This window comes from Mauremys reevesii, linkage group 21 (assembly GCF_016161935.1).
Source record: "Mauremys reevesii isolate NIE-2019 linkage group 21, ASM1616193v1, whole genome shotgun sequence".
Taxonomy (NCBI): domain Eukaryota; kingdom Metazoa; phylum Chordata; order Testudines; family Geoemydidae; genus Mauremys; species Mauremys reevesii.
Window position 1 is genome coordinate 17,787,634 of NC_052643.1, and position 7,775 is coordinate 17,795,408.

General features: G+C 43.4%; 1 long non-coding RNA gene across 1 annotated transcript; it reads right to left on the reverse strand.

Annotated features, from left to right (window-relative positions):
* Positions 1-1,751: 1,751 nt before the first annotated feature.
* On the reverse strand, positions 1,752-6,357 carry LOC120387689. Its single transcript, XR_005590296.1, has 3 exons — positions 6,249-6,357; positions 5,661-5,781; positions 1,752-2,955 (listed from the first exon to the last, which is right to left on the reverse strand). It is a non-coding gene; the product is annotated as an uncharacterized LOC120387689 (long non-coding RNA).
* Between the last annotated feature and the right edge of the window lie 1,418 nt (positions 6,358-7,775).

The window sequence follows — 7,775 nt, forward strand, 5'->3', positions numbered from 1 at the left end:
ATCCAGACCATCTTGGCTAGTAGCTATTGATGGACCTGTCCTCCATAAACTTATCTGACAAGCTTCTGTCATTTTCCCTGGCCATATGACTGTCAATAAAAGTGTTGTAAGCTGAAGGACCATACGTCATTTCCCCCTGCGGTCTTTTTTAGACTGCAGAGAAAAGATGACTGCACTATGAGACACAGCTGTGATCTTTACTCAAGCAGATGCTTTGCATGCATGTATTTACAATGTTATAATGTGGGCAACACGTAGTGTGATCTGTTGCTGGACTATTCTGTAGAGTGTAGACCTTGAAAAGTATAAGTGAGAGCTTCTTTGCAAGGGCCAATAGCAGGCTACCTTGCTAGGATGTGTTCACATCTGATGCCTCATGCATAGGGGTGAAGCTGTGATATACACACAGCAAGATTTAATCCAGCTGTACTTTGTTCATTCCTGCAGTCTATAAAATGCACAAAAGATTTGGCAAACAAAGGTCTAACAGCTAAGTGTGGTAGAGAGCTCTTGAACTAATAAGGCTTCATAATTTTTACAAACAATATTATTAGTATATCAGAAAGTATTGTAAATCATTAAAAGCAAACTACAGTCACCAAAGTAAATGAACAAAGTGCTTTTCATGATACATTTTTATAGTGTTCATTCACTTACTTGCTGATCTACAAAATTCAGTCGCTTGCAATGTTTCCCATTCATTCATAGTAAATGTTCCACTGTAGTTCTATAGATTTGCAAGTCTGCTTGTTCTTTCTTTACTTTATTGTTCTTTGAACTCTGTGTAATGTTTCTGAGTTGCCTTCCCAAAGCATTCAAGACTCAGAGCATATCCCTGGATGGTGTCCATCCATATCAATAAAATTATAAAGTGAAGCACTTCCTAGAACTTCTCCCATTCTAACAAGTATTTAATTAAAACCCAGTTTTATGGGGCATGCACTAATTATTACTTTTTAGCCTGAAGGCTCAGAATGAACTTGTTGCTTCTAATTCTATAATTCAAATCCACTGCAGTTAGCTTGAATGCTCAGATGTTTTAAAAAAAAATACAGCTATATAGGAGTACTTAGTGATTTAAAAAAGAATTGGAAACCATTGTGCATCCATGTGTGATGCAGAGAAGTCATATGAGGAGAATTTGCTTACAAAAAATTAGAGGTTTTTAGTTTTGAAAAATGATTCCTAATAATAACTGTTAATATTTTGTAATGCAGACCTGCCTGGATGTCCCAGCTGAGACTGAGGGCCCCCTGTGCTAGGTTCTTTACGAACACACAAAAAGAGACGCCTTCTGCTCTAAACAACTCACAGTCTAAACAGAGAAGCCAGGCAAAGGTCAAGTTATCATCCCCATTTTGGAGATCTAAGGCACAGCAATATTAAGTCCCTAGCAGAGTAAAGAATAGAATCTGCTCCCCCTCTTCTGAATCCTAGGCCAGTGCTTTAACCACAAAACCATCCTTCCTTCCAGCAAACAGTCTTCATTCTGCATTAATATTAGTGAATTGTTTACATTGATTGATTGGTTTCAACTTCTACAACCAGAAGGCACCTGGCCAAAACTCCGCCATCACCTAAAATCCCCCACACAATGACAGAACAAAATACAGACGCCGAGCCAGTTGCGCCCCTCGGCAAAGTCCAGTATAATCACATAAAAATACAGAAATCGGTATCCCATTCTGCCGCAGGAATCTGGCCCGCTCTGCTGCTGAGCGTGCGACCCCAGCTCTAACGTATAGCCTTCGTGAGTTTGAGTTGCTCTACTCCTGCTCTGGAGGGGAAGCAGAGCAGCACCTGATGGGCAGTGGAGGGGGCAGATGAAGGGCTAAGAGATGCTCTAACTTATGCTGCTGGATAGCAGCTCTCACGGAGGCTCTCTCCTGGCCTGGAAATGTCAGTTCCCCATCCCCAACAAAACACCATCTACCCAGAGTCCTCAGCGATGCCTTAATGCAGCACTAACTCCTCTTTGAGCCACTCCAGTGGCAGAACAGGGACTTGCAAAAGGCTGAGGATCTGGTCAATATGCTCGTGTATATAAAATGGTGATGTCTGCTCTGGCCCAGTATGCACAAATTCTCTTTAATGATGCATGAAGCATCATCTAAATTCAAATATATATGGTTTCAAAAGCAATAGCCTGAAGGAAAAGTACAAAATCAGGCAGCACCAAGCTTAGTACTTGACTTCTTTATCTGGTCTCCGCGCAGCTCTTTTTATACAGAAGTGAACAGTCACCATTGCTGGATTGGGAGTTACCATCCAGGAAAGAACTGTGAGCTAAGCAGGCCCTTGAGACTAATGGCAATTGGTATATTTGTGTCAGATTTTGTACGGCTCAGATTCCCAGCCCTCAGAGCTCAGTGCTGCTGTGAAAACGCTAGCATTTTCCTTACATTACAGCACTGCAAACAATGTGCCATGATTCACTTGGTTTTCTTGAAAGAGAGGGGCTATTGGAAATGCTTTGTTTGTTCTGCTTACTTGGCTTTGGGACTGACTCTGTCCTTGGCTACACAGGAACGCTCCAAGACAGAGATTTTGTACACAGTGAGAGCAGAACATGCTTCCACAGATGGTGTGTGCATCTGCCTGTATGTATAATCCATGCAAATCATTTCAAACTTCTAATTGTGAAATTCAGCCTTTTTTTTGTGATCTTTTATAAACACAAGGTATCAGAACACACACACTTCTCTGTCCCTGCTAGCAACCCAGTTAATGCTGCTGCCCTGATCCTGAACTGTTATGATATCTTTTAATACCACCTTCTGCCTAATATTCTGAAGCCAAGTCTATTCCAATCCAATAGCTATCTTCCAAATTTATAGCCCTCATAGATCAATCTTTCACTTTTATAGATTGATCTCCTCCTCGAGAGTGGTCAAGGGTACAATATTTTCAGGGAAAAGAATCCCTCTCCTCTTCAGTATCACTCTGCAGAAAGAGCTGGAAAAGAGAAAAGACATTAGTCACTTGCTAATCATCTGAAGGTAATATCACTCAGACAGCTGCTAAAATTCACAGCAGTAATAAAGATGGTTTGAGGTTTGGGCTGTAGTGCTTGTTAAATAACATGTATAGTACACTGAGGCTTTAAGAGTTGGTTAGCAAAATTGAGAACCATTAGTGAATTACTAGTGCTGGAGACTCAATTTCCAGACAATGGGATGAGAGCTAAACTCTCTTCCAATTGCTTGTAGAATAATGGAAACCAAATTAATTGGTCTCTACACTCAGTAGCTAATCCTATTAAATCCCTGGCTGCTGCCAAATGCTCCAGGTACATCCAGGGAGGATGCATCTATTGTTCAGGTGAATGAACCAGTGAATCCAGGTAGAAACATGCTAATACATGTTCCAGTTGCAACTTTAAAGTTTCATTGTTTCTAATGGAACACTAATGGGCGTCAGTAACAGACCCGGAGCAGTGGCAGTTCAGAACAGATTGTGAATCACTCACAAAGATAGCTAATGTGCAAATCATCCTTCTGACTGCTGCAGGGTTCATCTGCTGCCTTGTGAGTGAAATTGCCTCCACATGATTAAAAAAGGAAGACAGGACTTGCCAGATTTGATCAGATCGGGGTCCATATAGCCCAGCTGACCGTGGTCAGTATCAGAGGTTTTAAAGAAAGGTAAAAAAAACCCAACAACAATCAGTTGTCCCCAGCTCTCATCAATTAGAGACTGGCTCGTGCACTGAAGCAGGAGGGTTTTTATCCCTTCCAAATCTCTTGTTGTTTTAACCTGTAGCATTTTAACCCTGGATATGCTCCTTATTGATACAATTGTCCAGTTCTTGCTTGAATCCTGCTAATCTCATTTGCACCATAACTTCCCATGTTTTCCCTAAAGAAACAATAAGACCAAGGATAAAATAAAAATCCTCCCCAGATATGTTATTCCCTTTTTGTTTGCATACCAAAAACTGAGTAACAGAAATACAAAACAATGTATTTAAAAGAAATAAATATATTTTAGTAACTAGGGGTAACCAAGCCACCCATCCTAAAGTGCTGCAAGATCACAGCACCCTGTAATGTGAAAAGTGCTAAGCTGCATTTCCCCACTTGGTGAGAATTCCCTGAAAGATGTTGGCCCGGATTCTCCACTCTAGCACACTGGTTTTATACTAATATACCCACATTGGTTTTATCAACTGCACTGGCATTAACCTCCAAGGTAAAGCTGCTGTAATGGAGAGGAGACCCGGTACTGCTGTGTTTGAGGAGGTGGTCCCAAAATAAGTTTACCATGATCAAAAACTCTTCTGTAACTTACTTGTAAATTGGGTGTGTGTCACATTCCCTTCTATGACTAGTTCGCACAGAGAATCACAGCTTATTACTGCTACAGTACTCTGGGGTTGTCCCTTTAGCTCAGCAGGTTAAGGTCACTGCTTTAGTGCTTCTGGGGTTCTAACCCTGCAGGTGACTCAGGGCAGAGGCTGTTACATTACCATCCATTACTTTATTTTAAAGATAAGGGTTTGGTTTTCACCTTGTTATTTCTGGACATCATTAGCCTCTTGAGTATTCACTGTAGCAAGGTGTTTGCTGTATTTTTATCTGAATCACTCGCAGCTCTGTGTCAGATCTATCCTGGTTGCTTCCATGGAGCAGTCTGGTACCACTGATTGCATGGTCCTAGTTGTTCTCCATTGTTTGTTTGGCATCAATTACGAAGCCAGTGAATCAGAAGGGTTGTTGCTATTCCTAATTATGATTTTTGTGTGTGCATGGTCCCACTCTGTGGGTGGATCAAATCTATTTTCATGCAAAGACTTTTGTTTAAGCTTTTAGTCCCTTTGCCACAAGATGATAATGATTCAAAATGGCATCTGCATCCTTTTGTCATATACAATACAGATCATGGTAATTCTCTTTCCTTCTGTTCCTACTGTAGTCAGTTAGATTCCCAGTTCTTCCAGCATGGGAGTTCCAAAAATGTGTGCATAGTAAAGAGGTGTCTGAATGTCACCAGAACAATTCCATAGTGCTAATAGCAACCATTTCTACTTCTGGGAACACACAGAGACTGATCCAAGGCTCACTGAAATGGACATTGGATTGGGGCCATAAATCTCAACTTTTTTTCTCCTCAGGTGGCTGTTTTGCTGATGTTAAAATAATTTGTTACTTGAGCAGCACTGAACACATCCCTATTGAGGAAGAAAAAATGAGAGCTGGGAAGAGTTAATTTGTAGGTTTGAGACTGTACTGACCATGTAATCAGGTAGTCACAAATTTCAGACATTTCAGCAGCTCTGCTATCTTAACATCACCAGCTGGACTCTAAGAGCCACATCCTTAGCTGTTGTGAAAGGGTCTAACATGTCTGCCTTCCGAAATTACTGCTGAGATCAGTTATGGTAAAAGAAATCAGGCAAACCCCAAGGCAGTTTCATCAAGGTAGAGAGCAAAGACCCAATTCTTGTGCAAACCCCACCTCCCATTTCAGTAACGGAGTCAGGAGTGTGCTCTGGTGGAAAAAACAGACAGCAGCATGTTAATTAGCCAGCAGAAAGGCAGTGAGATCTGATGGCCTAGCACTGGTTTGAGAGACAGAAGACCTGGGTTTTATTCCTGACTCTTCCTCTGAGTTGCTGTGTGACCTTGGGCTACTCCCTTGACCTCTTTTCCCCTTCCTACCTTTTGTGTGTGCAGTGTACGTAGAATGTAAATTCTTCAGGTACCAACGGTCTCTTTCGGGGTGTCAATTCAGTGTCCAGAACAGCAGGGCCCGGATCTCAGTTAATGCTACTTGGTGCTACTGTAATAGAAACAATAATTATTAATAAACCCTCCCAGCAAGTAAAAGCAACTGTAACAAGCAAAGGTTGAAAGTAGGTGGCCCCTGTGGATGATTTTTGCCTAGAGAACTCAGGGATGGACATAGCAAAAATAGAGAGAGAGAGAAATAATGATTTGGGTTTGTTTAGTTTAGTTTAGTTTCCCCATCAAAATAAGTATTTCAGACATTGGTGTGAAATCTCAGTGACGTGCAAGGAACAATAACTAGCATGTATCTAAGTGTATTAGCAGATGCTGAGCTGGGCTTCTTCCCCAGAGGTCTATTCTTTAATTTCCTACAATCAGTCTCCCCCCTGCCCCCGCCCTGTTTTCCAGTCACTAGCCCTGCAGCATATTCCTACTTCAATACAACCAAGGCTTTTCCTGTTGCCCCCTCTCCCCTTGTGTACATGCTTAACTCCAAGGACATGAGCAGCCCTGTTGCACCTGGGAATGATCACTCTGCTTGAATGATTAAACTCTAGGGTCAATTTATCCAGGACCAATCTAGGGCATTAGTAATTATCCAACAGCCCAAAGCCCTCCTCTTCTCCCATGTACTTCAGTAGGAGTTTTGCTGTTAACGTCATTCGCAACAGTCTTGGGAGCTCAACCCCGAGAACCCCGCTAAGGACTACGATGACGATCAGCCTGTGGTAGGCATGAAGGGGTGTACATATCCTGCACCCAGCAAGGGGAGAAAAGGATTAATGGGCTTCCATGGAGGAAAGGCATATTGGCTGACTGGCCTACAGGGAGGGCCAGCTGGGGCTCATTAGGGAAAGAAGCCTTTAAGAGAAGGGGAGAAGGATGGGTATTGGTATTAGGAAGAACAAGCTCTGGTCAGGCTCAGGAACTGCTGCTCATACAGGGACTAGGATTAGACAGTCTATATTTCTCCACTTAAGACTTCTGAGGCTGCTGATGAAGGGTCCCTTGGGGCAATTTTGTGAGGTGGCCCCTTCGGTGGGGTCTGCTTCCTGCTAACAGCTGTGTCATGCCAAGCTGGCTGGGTGCCCTAGGAGAGGGGCTGACAGACTCTTTAGTTTTAACCCCGCTTGGGTCCCACTTCTGAGTCATTTCAGCCCAAAGCAAAACCACAGCTCAACTCTTACTCCACTCAAGGGGGTCCAGAGATGGCCAGTTTCTGCCTCAAAGCCTCCTCAGGGTGGGTTTCTTAGCCAGCGTCCAAGCAGAATACCTTGGACAGGAAGATAAAGGTACAAAAGAAAGGCCACCCTGAAAGACTACACCTAGGCTGCCCGTCAGAGCTCTAGCATAGCACACACTAAACCAACATACTGCCCCGCTCTAAGGTAAATGCATAGCTGTGCCCTGGTCAGGGCAGTTAGTGTCTGTCCGGGCTCTGCCCTGCTATGAGTTTGACGTACAGCCTGGGCAGATGACTTAACCTCCTCATGCCTTTAGCTGACCAGGAGACCAGAGTTGCCTAGCTCAGGTGTGGTGCAGGGCTCAATTGCTGCCAAGTGCTCTTAGAAACTCAGTGGGGAGGAAGCTGCTGTAGAGGTGCAGAGTGTGACTCTCGATATGAGAAAGGTTCATGAATGATGCGTGTGGGTGAGGGCGGGAGACAATGCTGACTCTGGGGGTGATGCACCTTCTCTTCCAAAAAAAGGAAAGACTGGAATTAAATGTTATGTAAAAAGGCCATTGGCCAGGTTCCACTCTCACTCACTCCAGCTGCATGGATGTAGAAGAAATGGTGAGAGCACAATGAGGCTCTGTTTCTTCCATATTTGTCTTTATTCAATGTTCTCGGGGTGGGTTACTTCATAAACCGAACTGTGGTGCCTTCTTGAAGCCATTTCCTCTCCCTAGGGGCCCTGACTCCTCCCCAGGTCAGTGGGTCCCTGCTTTGATCTGCCAGTGCAGTCCAGGATTCCCTACATCAATCAGGCCAGAGTCTTGTGGTTTGACTGGGGGCATTTTCCAACATGTACTTGTTGTAGAAGG